The sequence below is a fragment of the Bos taurus genome, chromosome 8 (genome assembly GCF_002263795.3).
Source record: "Bos taurus isolate L1 Dominette 01449 registration number 42190680 breed Hereford chromosome 8, ARS-UCD2.0, whole genome shotgun sequence".
NCBI lineage: Eukaryota > Metazoa > Chordata > Mammalia > Artiodactyla > Bovidae > Bos > Bos taurus.
Window position 1 is genome coordinate 62,119,214 of NC_037335.1, and position 22,877 is coordinate 62,142,090.

At 48.2% G+C, this 22,877-nt stretch overlaps 1 protein-coding gene across 1 annotated transcript in view; it reads right to left on the reverse strand.

The window, feature by feature from the left end:
- Positions 1 to 22,877, reverse strand: part of SHB (SH2 domain containing adaptor protein B) — a 135,372-nt gene that overhangs the window by 110,514 nt on the left and 1,981 nt on the right. The window lies entirely within an intron of this gene.

The window sequence follows — 22,877 nt, forward strand, 5'->3', positions numbered from 1 at the left end:
CTGTACCTTCTGCCTATAGTTCTTCTCAATCTTCCTGCAGCCACTTTTCAGGGCCAGACTGGAGCCTCCCTCGCACGCCCCCCAGTATCAATGCCCCTGTGACGCTGATAGTTTTGCTGTGTGGTGGAACGCTCTGTGCCTGTGGCCCTGCCCCCCAGCCTCTCTACCTACTCCACAATGCCCTGTTCTGCATACTTCACCATGCCCACACCAGGGGGCTCACCCAGTACACAGGTAGGGACCTGAACCACTGAAACAGCCCGCTATGAACAAGGTAACGGTTCTGCACACTTAGATTTCAGGGACTGATGTCTTTTTTATTTTTTTCAATTGGAGGACAATTGCTTTACAATATTGTGTTGGCCTCTGCCACACATCAACATGAATTAGCCACAGGTATACGTATGTTCCCTTCCTCCCGAACACCACCCCCCTCATCTGCCTCCCCGCCCTGCCCCTCTAGGTTGTCACAGAGCACTGGGCTGAGCTTCCTGTGTGTGTCACCCACCAAATTCCCACTTGCTATCTGTTTTACATATGGTAATGTATATGTTTCCACGCTCTTCGGTCAAGTTGTCCCACCCTCTCCTTCCCCCAATGTGTTCACAAGTCTGTTCTTTATGTCTGCAGGACTGATGTCTTAACTGCATTTCCCAAGCTAAAAACAATGAGTTGCATCTTTCCTGGAAAAGTGGTCTCTGGGCGATGAGCGGGTGAGAGCACTTAGCTGTGGGGCCAGCTGCCTTCAGAAGGGAGAAGCCCAAGGTGACCCAGCTTGGGAATCCAGAGCTGGACGAGCAGAAAGAAATCAAGAGGCCATGGTACTCCCTGCTCCCCTGCCACAGGAACCATCAACTGAGTCAGCAAGTCCTGGGAAGAGCCGGTCGGCTGCCTTTAATCCTCCCAAAACACGCTAGCATCAGGGAAAGCTCAGAGGGGCAGACCTTGCGTCAGGGCCGCAGCCCCTGTGCTGGAGCCAGCAAGCCAAGGCGGTGACATGGAGAGGCAGGCAAGTCCTGGCTCCGCCTGGCAGCCCACTTCAACCTGCCACTACCCATGAATTACAGGGAGGAGGCTGTGGCCAACTGGCTTCAAGGCCGGCCCTGCCTCTCAGGCACAAGGAAGCGCTTTGTGCAGCCCAACACCTCATTATCTGGCATCTTGGCCACACCGGAAAGGGCAAATAATGGGGTAAGCGTGACACATGTTGCACAGATGCCCCTCCCTGCACAAACCTGTCTTTGAGTCCCCACTGCCTACAGAGCAAGGGCTCAATTAACTCCTTAGTAAGGCATTTGTGGCCCTTCCATCTGGCCACAACAAATCCTTCCAGAAAAACCTCCTTCTAGTCTAATTCACTTATTCATTCAAAAAATATTTGTTGAGCACCTAGGTGCTGGGCACGATGCTGAAAGAGCTGAAGGATCCCTAAATCCTACCGCCCTGAGCCTGTGCAGATCACATGCAGGTCCCCAGCTGAGAGCTCTGCCTATGGAAGGTGCTCAAGGTTAGCTACCTGTTATGATCATCACCCCTACCTGTCCCTGAGGAGGGAGGAAGCTGCTCTTCCCACACGCCCACCTACCTGCCCTCCAGTGTCACCACCACACCAGAAAGGTGGGCACAAAAGTTACTCTGACTGTTGGAGGCCCACCAGGTGCCATAATTTAGAGTGTGCTGGCTGCTCTGGGGGGCACTGGGCTTTGGGGGTTTCCCTGTGCTGGAGTCACAGGAGGTTGGAGACTCTGAGGGGTTTGGAGCACACTGGATCCTCAATCAACCTCACTGAGGTCACTCATCTGACATGCATTTCTGGATTCCTCCAGGTCGGGCCCTGTGTAAGGTGCTCCCACTGAGAAGGATGAAGAAGGTAAAGGTTAAAGGTACACAACAGGTGAGGGGCATGGAGGTAAAGTCCTGGTGGAAGGCAAGTGGCTTCCAACCAGCTAGCCAGGAGTCATGGAACAAGAGGGAACCTTTCACAGAGGTAAGGGTCAGCTTGAACATCAAGCTATGAGTAAAGACATGGAAGCTATGGAGACTGTTTAAGCCATGACATGTCTGGAGTCACTTTTGAAAGACAGAAGATGAAGGACTCATCTGGGGCTTCCCAGGCAGCACTAGTGGTAAAGAACCCTCCTGCCAATGCAGAAGACATAAAGAGATTTGACCCCCGGGTTGGGAAGATCCCTGGAGAAGGAAATGGCAATCCACTCCAGTATTCTTGGCCTGGAAAATCCCATGGACAGAAGAGCTTGGCGGGCTACAGGCCATAGGGTCGCAAAGAGTCAAATACAACTGAAGCGACTTAAAACAAAGGAGTGGCCAGAAAAGTCAAGACTCAAGCACTGTGGAATGTCAGGGATGGAATTTTTCTTCTGACAGCATTTGAAAAACCTGTAAGAGTAAGCAACTGGACACCCCATCAGTTTCTTACATCTTTATAAAGAGCCAGACAATACAACACGAGATCTCACACAGGACTACAAAGTTGGAGGGGAAAGTAATACACTTTTAAAAGACATACTTTTTGACATGACAATGTGGGCTACTTCTGTGCAACTAAATATTGATGAAAGCTCTCATAGCGTCTTTAGGTCAGAGACAGCTTGCAAGAAATCCACGAGTATGGGGAGGAGCGGTGGGTGGGGAACTTCCATACAATCAGGAGGTCAAAACATGTACAAAACACAGAAGGAACAAGTCAACATGGGCTGTGATTATGAAGAGATGTGCCTAACATTTTATGCCAGAGGTCGGCAAAGTTTCTCTTTATTTATTTGCTTGACTTCGCTGGGTCTTAGTTGCAACACATGGAATTTTTTATCTTCACTGCAGCAAGTGGAATCTTTTTTTTTTAGTTGTGGCATGGGAGATCTTTTAGTTGAGACATATGGGATGGGATCTAGTTCCCTGACCAGGGATGGAGCCCAGGCTCCCTGCATGGGGAGGAGGTGGAGGGGGTGGCCACTGGACCACCAGGGAAGTCCCTGCAAAGTTTTGTTTTTATGAATACAGTTTTATCGAAACACAGCCATGCCCATTCATTTGTATATTATCTACGGGCACTTTCTAACAAAGAAAAAACTGAGAAGCTGCATGTTGTCCCTCAAGCCTCAAATACTTACCACCTGGCCCTTCACAGAAAGTTTGCTCTGCGTGGGAATGGACACATGCAAGCAAGAACAAGAGCCCCCCACCCCTACCCTGGGAGGAACAACCTTGTCCCCAAAGCCCCTCTGAGTAGGGCCCCTGGTGAAGGCCACACACTTCTTTGAACATCTTAGGGTGGTAAATCTTCCATCCTTTAGAGTGTATTTGATTTTTGGAAACTGCCCAGGGCTTTTCAAACCAATTCAGGTGAAAAGGTGGGTGATCACGCCAAGGAATGAAACACGAGAGCTTGCCAAGGGCAGGACGCGTGCCTTAAACACTGGGTGAAATGAAATGGTAGTGAGAAATGTGGTTTCATTATAAAGTTGCATAACTTTATTTCTTGTGTCTCGTTAATTGGGGACAACAGTCATCTGATGTTCGGGCCTCAGCCAGATAGTAAAAGACCTCTTACAAGACCAACCGCATTCCACAGGCATCTGCAGTCTGGGATGGCTGTCCTGAGAAGTCTTTTACTTCTCCTAAAAAGACCAAGCCTGGTAACAGAGAATGCTTGGCCATTACAAATGGAGACACTGTTGCCCAGAGAGGAGATGGGACTTGTCCAAGCCACCCAGCCATGGAGCCTCAAGGTTTAATTCATCCAGAATAGTTAGAGTGCTTCAAGTTCTGAGTTAAAAGTTTAAATCAAAAATGTGTACATGCTGAACCCCTGGTCTCCAATGAGACAGGAATGTCAATAAAAACATGGAAATTTGACAGGCCTTGGCCATGTTCCCTGACCTGAGTCTGTTTTCTTATACAAAAAATGGACAATAATCTCCTTGAAGAGTTCCTGGAAGGATTACAGTTTAGTGATGCACCTAAAACACTCAGCAGAGTACAAGATACAACGGGTTCTCAATACAAAGTAGCTCAGAATCTCTGATGCAAGGGCAAGTGCAATGGCAGCAACATTCCACCATCTTTACCCACAGTGGGTGGGCACACACACCCTCCCATACAGCAAACTCCAAGACTGCACAGCTTCAGTGGGCACCTGCCCATGCATGGCCTCATTTGGCTCGCCTCCAGCAAGGCAGTTTACAGGGGGAAACTGCCATCTGCCTCTGGAGGAGCCATGTTCCCAGCTCGAGGGAACCATCCCCTCTTTCAGGGACTAACTCCCATCAGCAGGACCACAGTTGTAAACACAGCACAGACAAACAGGAACCAAGAAACCAGAGCAGATGAAGAGCAGGTAACTCTGGCTTTTGGAGGAGGCCAGGATCGATGTCTTCTGAAGGGGCAAGGGAAAATCCCCACACCTCCCCTGGTGAAATAATGCCAGTAAATCCCTCCACGCTGGCCTCTCTCCTCACGTGTAACAGCCAAACATGCCAGCGGGAGCGAAGCAAGAGAGGGTATGCATCGCGGCTTCCGGTGCCTGGCTGCGCAGTTCTGATAACAGGGCTCTGCCCAGGCGAGGGCTGTGACCACAGACACAGACAGACGATGTCCTGATCCGGCACCAAGGGCCAGCGCTGGCACCATCCAGCAAGACTGGTGAGCTTATATAACAAAGGGCTTGTCATCACTTCCTGTGAGCCTCATCGCCCACATTCCAACACAATGAGACGCTCTCTCTGCCCTGGCTTTGAAGTTCAACAGCTCATTCACAAGGCTGGGCAGAGCTCTGCTGGGAGGCAGAGAGCCTGCACTGGCTCACCTTCCCATTCCCCTTGCCCTTGCCATGTCGTTAGTTTATTTGGGGAAAAAATGTGCCTTTGTGATTAGTGTTTGTTTTCAAAAACTGAAAAATATCCAACCTTATATGACAACTACTATTCACACTTGGGTCTATTTACTTCTGGCCCTTTTTCTACCTTTGTAAGTGGGAATGGAGTAGAAGGAGAATACAAGTATTTGGTTTTTTAATATCCTACTTTGAAAAAGTCTTCTGTGGTGAGCCTTTCCTCCACAGAAAGGTCTTTGACCCTTTGCAGTTGAGTTACTCAACCCAGCTTTGGATAGCCGCATTCCTTTCCACCATATGCGTGTGCCTTTCCCACAGCTGGATATTTAGGTGATTTCTACTCTTTCGTTTTTCCAAATGCTGTAGGATACTGGTAGCTAAATCACTGTGACTCTCTCCCTAGGGTAAACTCCTAGTGAGGCCACAAAGTAGCAGCTTCTCAGCTTCTCTGTGTTATTCCCTCAGCTTCCCATCACTCTTTCTGACCGGGAACCAAGTCTATAACATTTTTGAGGCAACTATGATTTATAAGGTCCTTGTGTATGTGTGCGCACAGGCTAAGTTGCTTCAGTCATGTCTGACTCTTCTGTGAGCCCACCAGACTCTTCTGTCCATGGGATACTCCAGGCAAGAATACTGGAGTGAGTTGCCATTTCCTCCTCCAGGGGATTTCCCCACCCAGGGATCGCACCTGCATCTCTTACATCTCCTGTATTGGCAGGGCGGTTCTTTACCACTAGTGCCATCCAGGAAGCTCCATAACGTCCTTTTCAGTTCAATTCAGTTCAGTCGCTCAGTTGTGTCCGACTCTTTGCGACCCCATGAATTGCAGCACACCAGGCTTCCCTGTCCATCACCAACTCCTGGAGTTCACTCAAACTCATGTCCATCGAGTCAGTGATGCCATCCAGCCATCTCATCCTCTGTCGTCCCCTTCTCCCCCTGCCCCCAATCCCTCCCAGCATCAGAGTCTTTTCCAATAGTCAACTCTTCACATGAGGTGGCCAAAGTACTGGAGTTTCAGCTTTAGCATCAGTCCTTCCAATGAACACCCAGGACTGATCTCCTTTTGGATGGACTGGTTGGATCTCCTTGCAGTCCAAGGGACTCTCAAGAGTCTTCTCCAACACCACAGTCCTTTTACATTGGGCTTACTGACTGACCTCATGATAGGGATGAACACCCTCATTTAAAGATGGGAAAATGGGCTCAGGTAGATGAAATGACTTGCCCAAGGTCATAGGCCCTCAACTTGAACCCAGACTAAGCCTGAGCAGCCACTGCTCCTTCACTGCTCCACACCACTTCTCTCAGGCCCCCAGGCCAGCGTGACAACAGGCATGACAGGCGTAGTTTACAACTGAGTGCACAGTGATCTACAATACACACAGCTTGCTACAAATCCCAGGGTCCACCTGTCTATGCTTGTCAGTCTTGACCAACCAACCACAGATCAAAGAAGGGAAACATCCATAGTTCTTCGACCACAGGGTTCAAGCGGTCTTTTGTTCAGCAATGGGGAAGGTTCGTTTTTACCACTAAAGAACTAATGAGTAGAAAATGGCTACTAGTGGCTGCAGGGATAAACTTGATAATGGCAATCCAACTCAGTTCTTCCTGATTTTCAGCCGTGAATGCAAGATGACCTTAGATTTAACATTCAAACAAATCTTTGAAATTCATAAACACAGATCTTCTAAAGAAGCCTGGCTTCTTCCTAGGAGGGATGGTCTGATTTCCCTTCTCAAATTTTCTTAAAGAAAAGTCTGGGGAGCACAGGATGGCATGAATTTATTTCATTTCAGTACCCTTTGCAGATGTAAAATCTCTTTCCTACCTATCTGCAATGTCCCAGACAAAATGATCCTCTGATTGAATGAAGGCATACAACTGATATTTACTTGCAGGATAAGAAACGTTTGAGCACAGACAGAGCTACATCTGCTGAACTTGAAAAAAATTGCAGTGCTCCAAAGTACCTGCTATGTTGTAGAAAAATAGGTAAAACCAGAAGAAACCATCAAAAGCCACAGGCGTTATGATATTTTCTGGAATAACCATTCCCCAAAGGATCTGACATGTATTAAAAAAAGGCATTTCTAGGAGAGGAATTAAATAGTTGTGGTGTTGTTGTTTAGTCACTAAGTCATGTCCTACTCTTTTGTGACAACATGGACTGCAGTCCACCGGGCTCCTCTGTCTATAGGATTTCCCAGGCAAGAATACTGGAGTGGGTTGTCATTTCCTTCTTCAGGGGATGTTCCCAATCAAGGGATCAAATCCTTGTCTCCTGCATTGGCAGGTGGATTCTTTACCACTCAGCCACCAGGGAAGCCCAGTACTTTCCAACGGAAAAAAAAAAAAAAACATGAAGAATGTTCCCTCACTCCCATCCACTGATTTCTTACTTCCAAACTCCTTATCCAGGGCTCCTCTGTAAGCTGTCACTATGCAATTTCTGCTTTCTCTGGAGGTTTCATGTCTGATCATTTAAAGGACTCTGAATACAAAGGGTTTGCCTGGATGGAAAAGAGTTCCTCAGCTTTTTAAAAATCAGGCTCACTTCTGCCTCAGTCTGTGTGTGATAAAGAACCAGAATCAAGGGTGCAGACAAAATTCGACCCCAGACACAGGCCTGGGGTGGGGCTCTGCACTTTGGCAACGCCAGGCCCAAGGCCTGCACGTCTGATCCGGGCCTTGACAGTGTTGTCAGCTGTCCTGCGGGTGATTCGGAAGTGATGACACCGATTCCCACCATCTTGTCACTTCACAGTCACGCCACAGATGGCTTTCAGACGGATCCTGAGCCCTGCAGAAGTTCAGTGAGCAGGAGCCGAGTGACAGCTGAATTCCCCAAGCGTGTGCCCCAAGCATGTGGCAAGAGCCCCCTGAGCTGGCCTGATGGCACATTATTCCTAGATCTTATTTACAAAGCATCTCTTCGGGAATTGGGAAGCATGCTCTGGGCCAGAGGGGCCCTCAGATTCAGCAGTGAATGAGAGAGGAATTGGCCAGGGATCCTCAGGGGGCCCTTCAACTGAGACCAGCAACATCTTCATCTTCAACAAGGCTAATGTTTCTTCCCCCCAGGAACTCAAAGGCTCCTGAGCACTTACTGCTTCTCAGATCTCCTCCCATGGGGGACGTCCTCTGAAGGTCAGCATCCCAGCGGCAGCCAGAGTGCTGGTGCTCCCGTGTCCCTTTTGCATTCCTTTCTTCTAAAGGCTCTAACTGAACCAGCAGCAGCTTTACTGTGGCTCCTTTGACCTGCTATAGTGTTTGCCTGGACATCCTGGGATGCCTCCAGCTCCCCCCCAACCCCTCCCCTCAGGGGCTGCCATCAGATGGGAGAGCTGAATTTTGGTTTCAAGGTCAGGTGACTAGCTCTGCAGTGCCCCAGAACAAACACTGAGCACTCCCCTACCTCCTTCACCATGCACAACTTCCCTCAACAAGTAGCTGAGGTGCTGCCTGGTTCATATAAGATCTCTACCCACCCAACTTTCTGGAAAGGCATGCGTGGAGATGCACCTCTGTTCCTGACCCAGGCCCCGGGACGCACGACCCATTTGACTCTGACAGAATGTGCACAAACACTCTGCTGGCCTGGGTTATCTGCAAACTCCACAGAGGGCACATCCCAGCTACTGATGACAGTGATTCAAAGACTCTATTCCCTAGACTCAGTTGATTTCCTTCCATTGACCATTGTCATCTGAGAGCCCCTTGAAGCATCAGTCACAGTAGTTCATGGTTGAAGGATGCAGACTGGGGCCAGGCCCTTGCTGCCTCTGCCTAAAGCATTTGATGTCCTCTTAACAGGGCTTCAGAGAAGGCAATGGCACCCCACTCCAGTACTCTTGCCTGGAAAATCCCATGGATGGAGGAGCCTGGTAGGCTGTAGTCCATGGGGTTGCTAAGAGTCGGACACGACTGAGCGACTTCACTTTCACTTTTCACTTTCATGCATTGGAGAAGGAAACGGCAACCCACTCCAGTGTTCTTGCCTGGAGAATCCCAGGGGCGGGGGAGCCTGGTGGGCTGCCATCTATGGGGTCACACAGAGTCAGACACGACTGAAGCGACTTAGCAGCAGTAACAGGGCTTCCCACCCTTAGACCCCACACTCACCCTCTCTAATCTGTCCTCTCTAATTCATCTTCTTAAGATACGAATGTCACCTCCCTGGCTCAGATGGTAAAGAATCTGCCTGCAATGCAGGAGACCCGGGTTTGATCCCTGGGTCTGGGTTGGGAAGATCCCCTGGAGAAGGGAATGGCTACCCACTCCAGTATTCTTGCCTGGAAGATTCCATGGACAGTGGAGCCTGGTGGGCTACAGTCCATGGGGTTGCAAAGAGTCAGACACGACTGAGCGACTAACACTTTTCAAGAAGCAGACAGATAGGTCTCCCTGAAGCAGAGATCGGATCTTATGCTCCACCATCTCTCACTACCCACAGAGGATAGGCCCAACTCTGCTGCCCGGCCCTTCAGGCTTTCTGACACCTGGCTTCATCTCTCTCTTGTATCTTTTCTGTCTTCTCACAGCCTCTTCTTTATTCACTATGGACCACTCACAAGACCCCTCCCAGGAAGTCCTCACATCCACCAGTCTCTAAATATCCAGATCCTCTGTATCCAAGAAGGCCTGCCTCATGCGCCCCCTCCTCCATGAAGTCTTTCTGATGCTCCTTTGGCAGCATTATCCTGAGAAGACACATGGAGAGTACCTGGCCCAAACCAGATGCTTTATCATCAGTAGAGAGTTACAGCTTTCAAGTGGTCTGGTGTCATGGTTTTGGGACCACCAAATAATACAAGAACTGACCTCTGTCACTGTTCTCTATAACTGTGTAGCACAGAGGTTATGGGCAGACAGAAGCCAGACTAACTTCCTGGGCTGGACACCTCCATCTGCAGCTCTGCCCATTACTAGCTATGCCACCTATGACAAGGTACTTATAAAAAAAAAACAAAAAACACATCTGTTTGCCCCAGTTTCTCCATCTATAAAATGGGACTCCTAATAGAACTTGCATTCTGGGGTGTGTCACAAAGTTCAGTAAGTTAATATTCGTAAGCACTTAGAAAGGAGTGGTAATCCAGGTAGATCCAGGTAGTTATTACTTCTACTGTCCCACTACAGGGAATCATGGGTCAACCACAAACTGACTATCAAGGACAGGGTCACTTTTTGAGGACAACCTCACCAGGCCAGAAAGGGAAGTCCCACTAGCTTGACTGTGGGTGTCGGAAGCCCAGAGTTTGAGGCTGGGCTCAGGTCCAGAACAGTTTGTGGCCCAAAGAATTCATAAAGTTCTTTCCACATGCCAAGCATTGTGCTTAGCCATTTAAACAAATAATTTTATTGACCTTATGTATTGCCCCTGAACCTTATCTCCAGAATGTTACCTCATCTGTAAAAAGGCGATTCTAATAGGACCACCTCAGACCAGCCCTGAGGATCACGCACAGAAACTGTTCCACAGGTGCGAGGCACAGGGTGAGCAGTCAGGAAACACCACCTATTATTATCACACCCACGTCAGGACAGATGGGGCATTCCAGGCCTGAAGAAACTAATCACTTGTCCCAAAGTACTAAGCTTCTGAGACCAGGAGCCACGATTAGCCCAGACTTCTGACCCCACAGCCAGTACTCATTTCACATCGCCACAGCAGACATCACTAGGGTCCTGCCGTGCTTGAATCAACAGCTCTGGGCACTTGTGGTGGGTAGTGTCACTGGTTACCTCCACAAAAGGCGAAGAACCCGGACCAAGAATACTGGGCCCCCAGCACCACCCCACTCTCACCTGGGCAGCTGCTGCTCCGCTTGCTGTTTGCTCAGCACTGAGGTCCTGATGGCAAGATGCCCCTGGCCCCTGCTCCCCGGGAACATACTCCTGCCTGCTGCTTTATTGTTCTCTTTGCCTTAAGAACCACCCCCCACCAACACCCCCGCCCCACTGCCCTGCTCCTAATGCACCTGGGAATCGAATCCAACCATGCTCCACATTCAGTCACACTACGGCATGATTAACTCCTCAGTGTCGACCTCAGCCCACCCACTCAGAACCCGCTCTGCGGCCTGCCACTTCCTGCCCAGGAAGCTCCCGGACTGGGGTCCACCAACGCCCTCCACACTTGTGATGCTAAAGGGTACTGGCCCTCAGCAGTTGGTGTCCTGGCTGGGAATCCGGCTCTGTGGGGAAATAGTACAGCCTGCAGCTTCCGTCTGCCTTTGAAGATACGATCACACATCTGAGGGTCGTCATGTGGAAGACATAAGGTTAGACTGGTTCTGCTTGACCTCAAAGAGCCCAAGTAAAACAATAGCAGAATCCACAGAGAGAAACAAGTCAGCCAGCAGAGTGCCCATAAACACCAGGTACTCAACAAACCTGTACTAAATTGGAGGGGATAGCAGAAAAAACTTGAAGGCCCAGCTGTGCAAAGGAGTGTCTGGTTATGTGACAAATCCTCTCATCACTGCACATTTTCAGGCACAGGTGTAGGAGGGTTGGACTGGGTGATCTCCAAGCTCCCTGGGAACCCCAAACCAAGTCTAGGATAGTAACTTGCAACTTTAGCTCCACGGCAGAATCACTGGGGGACCTTTCAAAACTACTGATGTCCAGGTTCTGTCCCCAGAAACTGTGGGGTCATTAGTTTGGGGTGGAGCCCAAGCGACTAAAACTTTTGAGAAATGCTCTCCCGGTGATTCTAATAGGCTCAGGGCTGGTCTAGGTAGAGCCTGTTGACGTGGTGACACCCAGCATAGTGAATCAGGCAGATACTCTCAGCTCCTTAGAACCATAGAGATGTTATTCCGTGTTCAAAAATCTGCATTTTTTTCCCCCTGATTTATTCACCATGAACGCTCCTGGGTTTAATCTGTTCTGTCAACACCAATACATTAATGTCACAAACCCCAAGGCAGACACTGCAGAATGGATTATCCTGACACTGGCCTGAGCCAGGAAAAGAAGAACGTGCCACAGAGATTGGGAAAGGTTCTCTCACGAACTGAAGACATAAGGACTTCTGGGTTGAGGGGACAGAAAAGGCTGGGGGTGGGGAAAGAACTCTGTAAATTCATGTTACTTGCACTGGAGTTGGGTGGGTGTGAAAAAAAATTTAAATGACTAAAATAATATAGTTCCCCCACGCCACATCTTTAAGTTCTCCCCATCCTTCCAGTGTGAGCTCGGCTACTTAAGGTCTGTGCTAAAAAATGCCTGCTGCATGAATGACTGAATGGTATACACTTTTCTCACAAACATCACCACTGTGTAAAAGCTGAAACGGACACACTCAAATAAGGCTGCACAGGCAGGGCAGACAGTAAGTGGCTGCCCCAAAATACATCTAGGCAGCCAGCCCCCTGGTCCTTGAGGGGGAAACTGACTCCAACAGAGGTGAGGCGAAGGTTTCCTGGCCTCATCCCAGAAAAGCTCTGGCATCAGATCTGGCATCCAAAGTGAAAGCTCTGGCATCGGATCCAGCACCCAAAGTAAAGTGCTATTACCCGGTTACTTTCCTAAGGTGTCAGGAGTTGAATGTGTAATAAGTGCACGGGTATCTACAGATGAAAAGTGTCATTTTATAAAGACAGGTGAAATCATCATTATCATAATAGTTGATGAGAACATAACACAGTCAGCGTTGAGACGGAGTCAAAATATTGAAATCTAAAAAGGCAACCCAAAGAAATACAGAGAGCTGATAGAGCAAGCACGGAGGAGAGGATGTCCAGACACAGACTGGTCATTCAGAAAAATAAAATTACCTACCTTGTACTCTGAAATCAAACTCCAGATTAAAATGTCAATGTTAAAAAAAGAGAGAAACCATCAAAGTACTAGAAGAAAGTACACTGGAGTACAGAAAACTTCTGTAAGCAGCACACTGGCTACACTGTGTTAAGCATCAAAATGATCCAGGAATAGAAAACAAATAATTCAGTGTAAACAACCAAAGCAATCACTGGATACAGGGCTGAATGGCAAATCACAAACTTGTAAAAAATATCCTGCAATCTAAGTGGCAGGCAAGGGACTGCCATCCTTAATCCACAAAGAGCTCGTATAAATCAATAAAATGATAAACCCTATGGCAGAAACGATGGACAGATAGAAACACACAGTTTTGGAAAAGAGACACCCGTGGTAAACATGCATATGCACTAGTAACCCAAGAAGCTGCAAATTAAACTAAACTGCATTACAGTAAAGCAGGCAAAACTTGTAAGGCCTTTCTAGAATACAATTTGAAAGCCTGTATCAAAATGTTTATCTTTCTACTCAATTCTCTGGGAATCAATCCCAGGGAAATAATCACAGACTTATTTATGCAAAGAATTAAGTTACAAAGATGTTCATTACAGCACTGTTAAATTAGTGAAAACTAGGAAGAGCCTAAATAGGCAAATAGAATACTATACAGACATTAAATTATTGCTGTTGAATGTTTAAAACAATGTAGACATCTTTCCATGTCATTAAGTGAAAAGTAGATAGATACACACAATATTGATTTTTGTGAAGGAAAATACATACACACATAAAGCACTGAAAAAGGTTAAATGGAAAAACAGTGAAATGTTAAAGCTGTTTCTTCGAATTGTAGAACTGAAGTTGGTTTCTATTTTAGTCTTGCTTATCTGCATTTTCTATACCAAACCTTGTCTTAGTTTTGTTGAAGGGGGAAGAAAAAAGTTAACACAGAGTTAAAACAGTTAACATTGGTGGTGGTTTAGTCACTAGGTCATGTCCGACTCTTGAGACCCCAGACTCCTCTATCCATGGGATTTCCCAGGCAAGACTACTGGAGTGGGCTGCCATTTCCTTCTCCAGGGGATTGTCCCAACCCGGTGATCGAACCCACGTTCTCCTGCAATGCAGGCGGATTCTTTACTGCTGAGCCACTGAAATTTATTTTAAAAATCCAAGTTTACTGTTCTGAGGAACTGCCCAGAACACAGGCAACTGGCATCTGCCCCCCACAGGAGGGCAGGTAGGGGCCGCATCATTCTGAGAATGCCACGCAGGCCCCAAACCACATGCATGGCTTTGGAATGCACCGGGGGGATTACAAGGCTGTCTGGCTTTCTGAGAGTGCAAGTCCCAGAAAGCAGAGAAGCTTCACTTTGAAGAACTTTTGGGACATTTTTATTTTTAGAATTTAGCCATGGCCTGGAGAAGCCAGGAAAGTTCCATTCCTCCTACTTCTGTTTGCCTCTCCCCGATAGCCCACGTTCTGGTGAGCCCCAGACAAGAAAGAACTTTCCCAGCAATCACAACTACCCTGCATTGAAATGTTCTGCTGAGCAAAACAGGCACGCTCCAGCCTCATATTCACCCTGTCATCCTGCCCTAGTGCCGAGCTCATTGGAGAAGGAAATGGCAACCCACTCCAGTGTTCTTGCCTGGAGAATCCCAGGGACAGGGGAGCCTAGTAGGCTGCCGTCTATGGGGTCGCACAGAGTCGGACACGACTGAAACTACTTCGCAGCAGCAGTGCCGAGCTCAGGCAGACAACACGGCAGGTGGCCTCCTTGTTCAGAGAATTGGGGCAATTTTCAACAAGGAGAGGTGGCCCTTTACACCCAAGCCCCTGCCTCCTCCTTTTATCACGAGCAATTCCACTAGGCAATCTGGAGGCTCTGGCCACAGCTGCTTGAATCCAGCAGGGCTCTCTTCCCTATCTCAGTCACTGCAGACAGGACCCCTTCTGTCTGGGATGCCCCATGTGCACCCTCCTCTGGACCCAGCTCCCAGATGACTTCCTCTTCCTGGTGGTTCTTCCCAGCCCCTGACAGAGGCTACTATGCTTCAGAGCATTTATGGCTCTTAATCCCGGACTCACTTGCTGCATCAACTCTGGCTGGACTGTGACTGCACCGCCGGGGTCCTATTCGTCTTGGCTAATGGCAATTCATCCTTCTAAACGCTCAAGTTAAAACCTGGAGTCATCGGCGACTCTCCTCCCCCATCAGATCTCATACTTCCTCTGTCAGGAAACCCTTTAGGACGTGTCCTGAATCCAGTCTCCTCTCATCACCTATCACCAGCGCCCCAGTTCCTGTGGCTGAAGGTCACCTTAGTTGGCCCTCTAGCTGGTCTCCTTCTATCTATTCTCCACGAGGCTGCCAGAGTGATCCTTTTGAACCCCAAAAGCCAGATCATGTCATTGCTCTGTTTAGAACCTCCACTGACTTTCCATCTCACTCAGAGTTAAAGCGAGAAACCCTTTTAGCGCCTCCAAGACCCAAAGCTCTCAGCCTCCCCATCCCAACTCATCTCAGACCTCTCATCTCCCCACTTCCTCCCCACCTGCTCCACTCAGTCATGCGATCTCCCTGAAGCAGCCAGGCGTGCTCCTGCCTTGGACTTGTGCCCTGACTGTTCACTCTGCCTGGAATGTACTTCTCTCTGCGAGCCGTGTGAATCATACCATCACACCCTTTAGCAAAGCCTTCTGAGCATCCATTTGAAGCAGTTCTCCACCCCAAACTCAGGCCCACCCCAGATTTATTCTTCTCTACACTCTACCCGACATACTATATTTGCTTGAATCCTCTCCTGAGAGGGCAAACTCAGGGGAACATGAATGTTTATGTTTTGTCCATACTGTAGCCCCAGCATCTAAATAGAACAATACCCAGCAGGTAACCTACTCTCACGGAGAAGGCGATGGCACCCCACTCCAGTACTCTTGCCTGGAAAATCCCATGGACGGAGGAGCCTGGTAGGCTGCAGTCCATGGGGTCTCAAAGAGTCGGACACGACTGAGCGACTTCACTTTCACTTTTCACTTTCCTACATTGGAGAAGGAAATGGCAACCCACTCCAGTGTTCTTGCCTGGAGAATCCCAGGGACGGGGGAGCCTGGTGGGCTGCTGTCTATGGGGTCACACAGAATCGGACATGACTGAAGAAGTGACTTAGCAGCAGCAGCAGCAGCAGCAACCTACTCTCAACAATGTCTGTTGAATGAAGAGAAAGGACCTGACGTGGCCTCTCATGGCCCAGCTGAGGACTTGGGAGTCCAGCCTGTAAGTGAAGGCCCAGCAGTGCACCAGAAGTACCCATCTCCCCACCAACCCACCCACCTATCAAATCATTTTTCCACTCACTGGCCTCGGGAAACCCCTTTCTGACCATTACTCTAAAGTTTCGCTTGGAAAACTCAGGGCCTGAGTCATTCTCCAGGGCTCTGACTAATTCTCGCTCCATCCCTTGAACCCACCTCCAAGATCCTCCCTCTACAGCATAATGGGAAATCCAGAGAGTTCCCCTTGGAGAAAATGGAAAGGAACTGAATGATTTAGAGGAAAATTCAATTCTTCCTAGTTCATCAGTTGAGAAAGCGCAAACTCTCAGGAAGCCAGTGCCTCCGAAAGTGAAACATTAATAGAAATATTACTGGAAAATACCAGACAGGAAGAGAAGGAAAATTCCATTGTGGAAGCAAGATCCTCTGTCGACGTTCCTTAATGGTCTCAATAACTTGCTTCAGAATCAAAACAGAAAGAACCGGAAATCCATCAGGCTGTCACCCTTCCTCTGGACTGGAGCTTTGGCCAAAACATCTCCACATCACCCCGGCACAAAGGGCATTAGACTCAGAACACAAGGTCAACAGCCTGGCCGCTGTGTTGGCTAGTACCTGCTGTGAGGCAGGGCAAGCTCCATTCCTTCTGGGACCCTCAATATTCCATCTGTAAAATGGGGGTTACAGCACCTTCCTCAAAGAGTGACTCTGACAATTAAGTTAATTATGGGTGTGAAAGATTCTTTTAAGCTTTGGAATACTTATGCAAATGTAGGAATCTGTAGGTCCTACAATGCTAACAGAGGAGATTTTTATAAGAGTTTAAGTCTAGCCACAAATAAGGCAGAGAAAATTAAGGCATGAGATTGTGCAGCCTGAGGTGCTATGGCACAGTGGTTCAAAACAAAGACCCTAAATCTGGTTTCAAGGCTCACCTCTGCCATTTACTGGCAAGGTGACCTTAGATAAGTTACTTAACCTCTCTGCCTCAGCTCTCTCATATGTAAAAGGGGAATGACAGTAGCATCTACTCAAAGGACTTTGGTGAGCAGTATGACTAATTCTGCTCTTGTGGAACGCTCCTTCAACTCGAGTGACTACTCTTTCATGATTCAAGTGCCTCCTCCTCCAAGAAGCCTTCCCTGCTTCCCTCAGTTGAAATGAACCTCCTCCTGACCCTGCTTCTCCTTTAGTTCCATGGAGTCAAGGCTCTGCTCAGGACAGCTTCTGTGCCAGGATGGCTCCCAGCTCACCCACACCACTCTGTTTACAGATAAACTGCCACACAGAGCTGTGTGGTCCCAGTGTCCTCACCAGAAGATAAGCTACTTGTGGGCAGGCACTACCCCTCCCCTGGCTTGTCCCTGTTACGCACAAAGCTTCTGACAGTGGCCTGCATATGGCAATTTCCCAGTCAACACAAGCCAAGCAAGGTATAAGGCAGGCAGGGTGGCAGACACCACTGGCAGCCTGTCTCCATCCTGCAGGAACAGCCCCTCCGCTCAGAGAGTGGGCGGAGATGCCACCATCAGCCAGCCAGCAACCCAGCTTTCTGCTTCAAAGCCACAAATCCCAATTTATTTTCTAGGGCGCCGCCTGACCTCTCCCTTTGCCACAGGCCACTACCACTTGGCTCTCCCATCCCAAGAGGAGAAAGTCAACCCCAAGTGAAACTGTCCAAGGGAGCGCCTGACCACAGGCATGTTCAGCTTTGCTCAAATGACCAGAGGAACGCACACCTTTTCAAGTTTGCCTTTTAACCCCTACTTTATGGGTCAGAAATGCTTTGGGGTTGGGGAGAGGACGATATCAAGGCTTGGGGGTTAAGTCTGGGGAAATCAGTTATGTTCTGAGGTGGTCAGATTAGAAGACAGTCATCTGATTTCCTTCGAGGACACTTAGGTTCTTTGTTGACAAGGGCCAAGGTATTGGGGTTTTGTGGGGTTTTTTTCCCCTTAAAAGAGCACACATGCAGTCTCACCAATCCTTCAATGAGAAGACATGACAGTTACAAGACACACGTTTTGTGCAGCTGTCCCTTGGGAAGTGCCAACTCTGAGCATGGAATTTCTCTATGAAATAACTCGGGTGCTGCATTAACATCTCATTTAGGGAACTCAGAGTGAGATGAGGGAAGGGGAGAGAAAAGCTGGCTCAGGGGCCCCTTTGGGGACCACCAAAGCCCAGACTGAAAGAGATGGGAATTGGGAGGGGGTGGTATAAGAAGAGGAACATTAAGGGGAAGAGGAGACATACAATGCACATTTCAGTAAATATCAGAGCTTTACTATCTCTATCTAAATCACTGAAAGGAGTTGAACAAATTGATAAAAAGCATACAGGCTTGTAATTCAGACTGAACAGGTGTAATCCTGGCCCTGTCACTTAGTAGTTTTGTGACATTAAGCAAATCAATACCTCTAAGCCTCAGTTTCTTTATCTGTGAAATGGGGCAATAGTACCCATGGTAGAGCAATAGCACTAAACTCCCTGATTAATGGCCCGCCTGTATCCCTACCCTCTGCCACAGGACTTCACAGCTTCCCTTCTCTCCCTGAATACTGACTGGCCTTATAACTTGCTTTGGTCAACAGAAAGCAGCAGAAGGAACAGTAGGCCAGTTTCTAACTTCAAGAAACTGTATGGGCTTCTGCAATTTCTTGGAACCCTGCCACTATCATATGAACAAGGCTAACTTGCTGGAAGATGAGAGATCACATGGAACAGAGCCGAACTGAGGCAGCCAAGGCCATCCTAAACCAAACACGTAAGACAGCCCAGCTAGGACTGGCAGGACTACATACCCACTCCACACTGACCATAGATGCCTGAGTGAGCCAACTGAGGCCAGAAAAACTACTCAGTTGACTTGTGGGTTCATGGATAATAATAAAGACTTAACATTTAAATCAGGGGTTGGAAATTGCAGACCACAGGCCAGCTGCCTATTTTTGTTAATAAAGTTTTATTGGAACACAGCTATACTCTTTAGTTTATATATTGTCTGTATGCTTTCAAGCTACAATGGCAGAGTTGAATAGTTGTGATGGGGGCTGTCTGGCCTACAAGCTAAAATTACTCACTAACTGATTCTTTTGCTAACCTCTGGTTTACAACCACCGACTTTGGAGTAACTTGTGATGCAGCGATAGCTAACAGATACAGTACCTAAACCCCTTCTAGGGTGACTGTGAAGATTAAATGATCAATTAAGTGGTCAGCCTGAAGCCTGGAGAATATATTTCTTTTCTGAGGAATCGATGGGAAAAACTGGATCTGATATGCAGCATTTCTCTCACACTACTTTCAAGGGACAGGACTTCAAAGTGTTCTAAGCCAAACCACAGCTACCAAGCTTGGTCCTTACTTTTTCAATCAATTACTTTCTAAGAACTGGAGAATGTGGCTATTAACCAAATGGAAAATGACTCTCAGCTCATGCTTCACCCTGGCTTCAATGAAGCTACACATCAATGATTTGATGTGAAAAGGACACAAAGACCCCAATTCCCAACTCCTCCAAAAGATACATGAGACATTCTCTTGTTTCGCAGCTCCAACCTCTCTCTACAATTCCCCTACCACACCCACCTTTCAGAGCCTCCATCCATTCTCTTGGCACCAGCTTCTACCTGGAGAAGCTCAAATGCCACCACCTCATGAAAGCCCTCCTTGAATTCATAGACAGAGTTGTAAATTCCTCTCAGCCCTCTGCACACACTGCTGTTCTGGCATGCCTCATGCTGTGACACTGCCTTATTACCCGACTGTCTCCCAGACTAGACCTTAAAAAGCTCATGTTCAACTGCAGACTAAGAAGCTTCCCTCAACTCGCCACCACTTATTCTCTGTGAGGTCCCCCCTGCCTCGTATGCTGCTCAGAAACTGTTCCTGAGTATTTAAAAAAAAAAAAATTTGAACATGATATTATTTATTTCTTTGGAAGCATGTTATTTAACTCAACTCTGTGGATGCTGACAAAATACAAAGTGTTGGTACACATCGGCATGTATTTAAACTTGGGAAACTGATGTCATGGTGCATCTCGACTTTCTCAGTTGCAGTGGAAACATTTACTTAATTATGATAAAAGAAACAAGACTTCAGCAGAAAACCTAAGTGGATAACACTTGTCTGGCTGCACATAAGGAGACCTACCAAGTTACTGGCCTCTTTGTCATCATTATTTTTTTTTATAAAGACAACCTGAGGGAATAATATTTCCACCTACTAAAGTTTTGTATTTTCCTTCCAGGAGCTCAAGTCCTCACTGTCTCTCACTGGGACTATATTGTAATTGCCTCCCAACTCCAAACCCATCAACCCCAGCCTGGGATGCTCCTCAACCATGGCTCTGAGTCTATCCTTTTCCTGATGCAACAGTCTTCCAGGCTTTCCCTGTGGGGTCCAAACTCAGGCCTCCACCTATCTCACACTGTCATCTCTCATTTCCCAAGTGAGGCCCACTGCAAGGAAGCTTTCATTTCCAAAAACACTCTCCACATTAAGGTTTTATATATGTACATGCACACACACACCAACACACAGACATACATGCATGCACACACAGATGCATGTACACAGCACATACACCTAAGGGCTCCCATAGGCTGCAGTCAGCCTTTCCTTGCGCTGAAATTCCACTTCCATCCCTAGATCCAACTCAAAGCTGCCTCCTAGGTGAAGATCTCACTAAATTCCCGAAGACAAAAACACTGGGAAACAAATGATGAAAAGGTGACGGGTGTCAGCAACCTTCAGAGGCTTAGGCCAAAAATTACTGCCAAGTCTTTTTGCAGCCTTTATTCCTTCCTCCTAGCTTGTCCTTGTACTGAGAGATCTCTGAGTGCAAAATATGTGCTGGGTAAAAGCTGGTTAAATTGAAAACAGACTCTCTCTTCCACGTGATTCTAAAAGGGAAACTACCCTAAACTGGAGACTGGCTGGTAGCAGGGTATATGTAGCCAGGTGTGCATGTGCCCCGGGATTCACCTAGGAGAACAGTGTCAGAAGGGGGCACAGGTACTGAGGGGGGCAGAAGGGCCCCCAAGATAAAGGTGGGTGGGAGGTGGCAATGGAGGCCCTGAAAGGAGGATTTGTGGACACAGCTCCTAGTCCCACGCCACAGTAACTTCCCAACATAGGCTGACATTAAAACACAGGTCCCCACACAGCTGGGGCATTCAACAGCCCTATGGGTACTTGTTCTATTCCCTAACAACTGATAAGAGGAAGCTGGGCCAGAGATTAAGTGGGCTGGAAGTACGTTTTCCTGGATCCATGGGTGAGGGGCAGAAGGCGGACTCTAGTGTGTTCAGGGCTGGACCTGCAGTGTCCCTGGCTTCCAAAAGCTGTCTGGCTGCAAATAATGTGAAAACCAGGCTACCGCCTGGCTGCTTGACCAGGAACACAGGGTAGGTATTGGCCCGGGACTAGGTGGCAGCTCCACAGAGATCAGAGATGAAGAGGGCACCCGGAGTCTCTGCATCCCAAAGCAGCTCCAACCAGAAGACCCAGAGGGAGGGTTATGAAGCCACTGTTGCGTAGGTGTGGTCCCAGGATCAGCTGCAAAAGATCACCTGAGAATTTGTTAAAGATACACCTTCTCAGGCCCCATGTGTTTTAACCAGTCCTCCAGGTGCTGGTTTGAGAACCACTGCATAGTATGACCCTCCCTGTTTCTTCCTCTTACTCGCTAGAAAGAATATCTGGCAGTTGCAATCCCTCTGACTCTGAAGATGGCAACAACCTCTTAAAAGATCAAAGGGCTCAAAGTCACAATCTAGTAGGTGAAGTGCACTCCAGAGAGATCTTTTTTAAAGAAACCATATCTGCTCATATGATTCAACAGCTAAATCTCCTTGCTGTGCTTAGGTTACAAGGTTCTCCCCGACCTGGGACCTCCTGCCCCTCTGGGGTCCTGCCCAACTCTAACCTTTCAATTCCTGCCACAAGGCCTTTACCTTCAATCCCCTAAAGCAGGTTCTCTTCTGCAGCCAACCATAACAGTGGTCCTCCCTGGCCACCTCCCATTAAGCTCTGCCATCACAGCACTCATCATGTACACCGCAGCCTGAACCACAGTAGTCACTGGACCCTGCTCCAGGGCCCAGCAGAGGGGAGCAAAGAAGAACTGTAAGAAACATCTGGTGGAACAAAGCCAAGTTTTCAACACACTTAACACTCCAGCTATTAAACTTAGTGTTCCTCAGTATTTGAAATAGTCTTATTTATAGTTAGGAAAAAACATTTACTAAAGTTTTGAAAACCATAAAGAAAGATTCTAGTGAGTAGGCAGAACCACAAGCAGCAGGAGAGAAAGGAGATTTGCCCACCTGGGAGGTGGTCATGGAATAACAAGGGAATGGTGGGATCTCTCTGGAGAGAGGCTAGGCTATCCTTCCATTTTCAGAGACTCCAGGTTCTCCCAGATCAGCACCTAGCCAAGCCTGGGCCACACAGAAGGCAGCAGGGAGCCTCTCTGCTGTTTCCCTTACAGATGGACCACAAACCCATAATCCTGGGGGCTCCCAGGGAAACCTCCTCTGCCCCCAAGGCAGCACCAAGGTGGCCACCCAGCTCCTAGCTCTTGTCATTTAGGTGTGGCACCCCAAGTGCTTAGGAAGCCCAGAGTCCATGCAGATGCATCCCCAGACTGGCCCCAGAGGGAAGTGGAATCCATAAGTTACCCATGCTGCCTTCAACAGACCCAGCAGGAGGTATGCTAGGGGGACCTGGGACCCTGGGGAGAGGAAGTCAGGCAGAAAAATTCAGGAGGGGCACCAGCTTACTTCTCCTGCCTGGAAAACAAAAAGTTCCCTTCCCAAGCACCATCTGGGAAGTAGGGGCCTGTCTCCCTCCTGTCTGGAAATCCAGTCCTAAAAAAAACGCAGACTCTATCAGTTTCCCCCAGCCCACATCTGGGTGAAAAGTTTACCTTTGGGAGAAAGCAGGGCGGTGCCGGGGAAG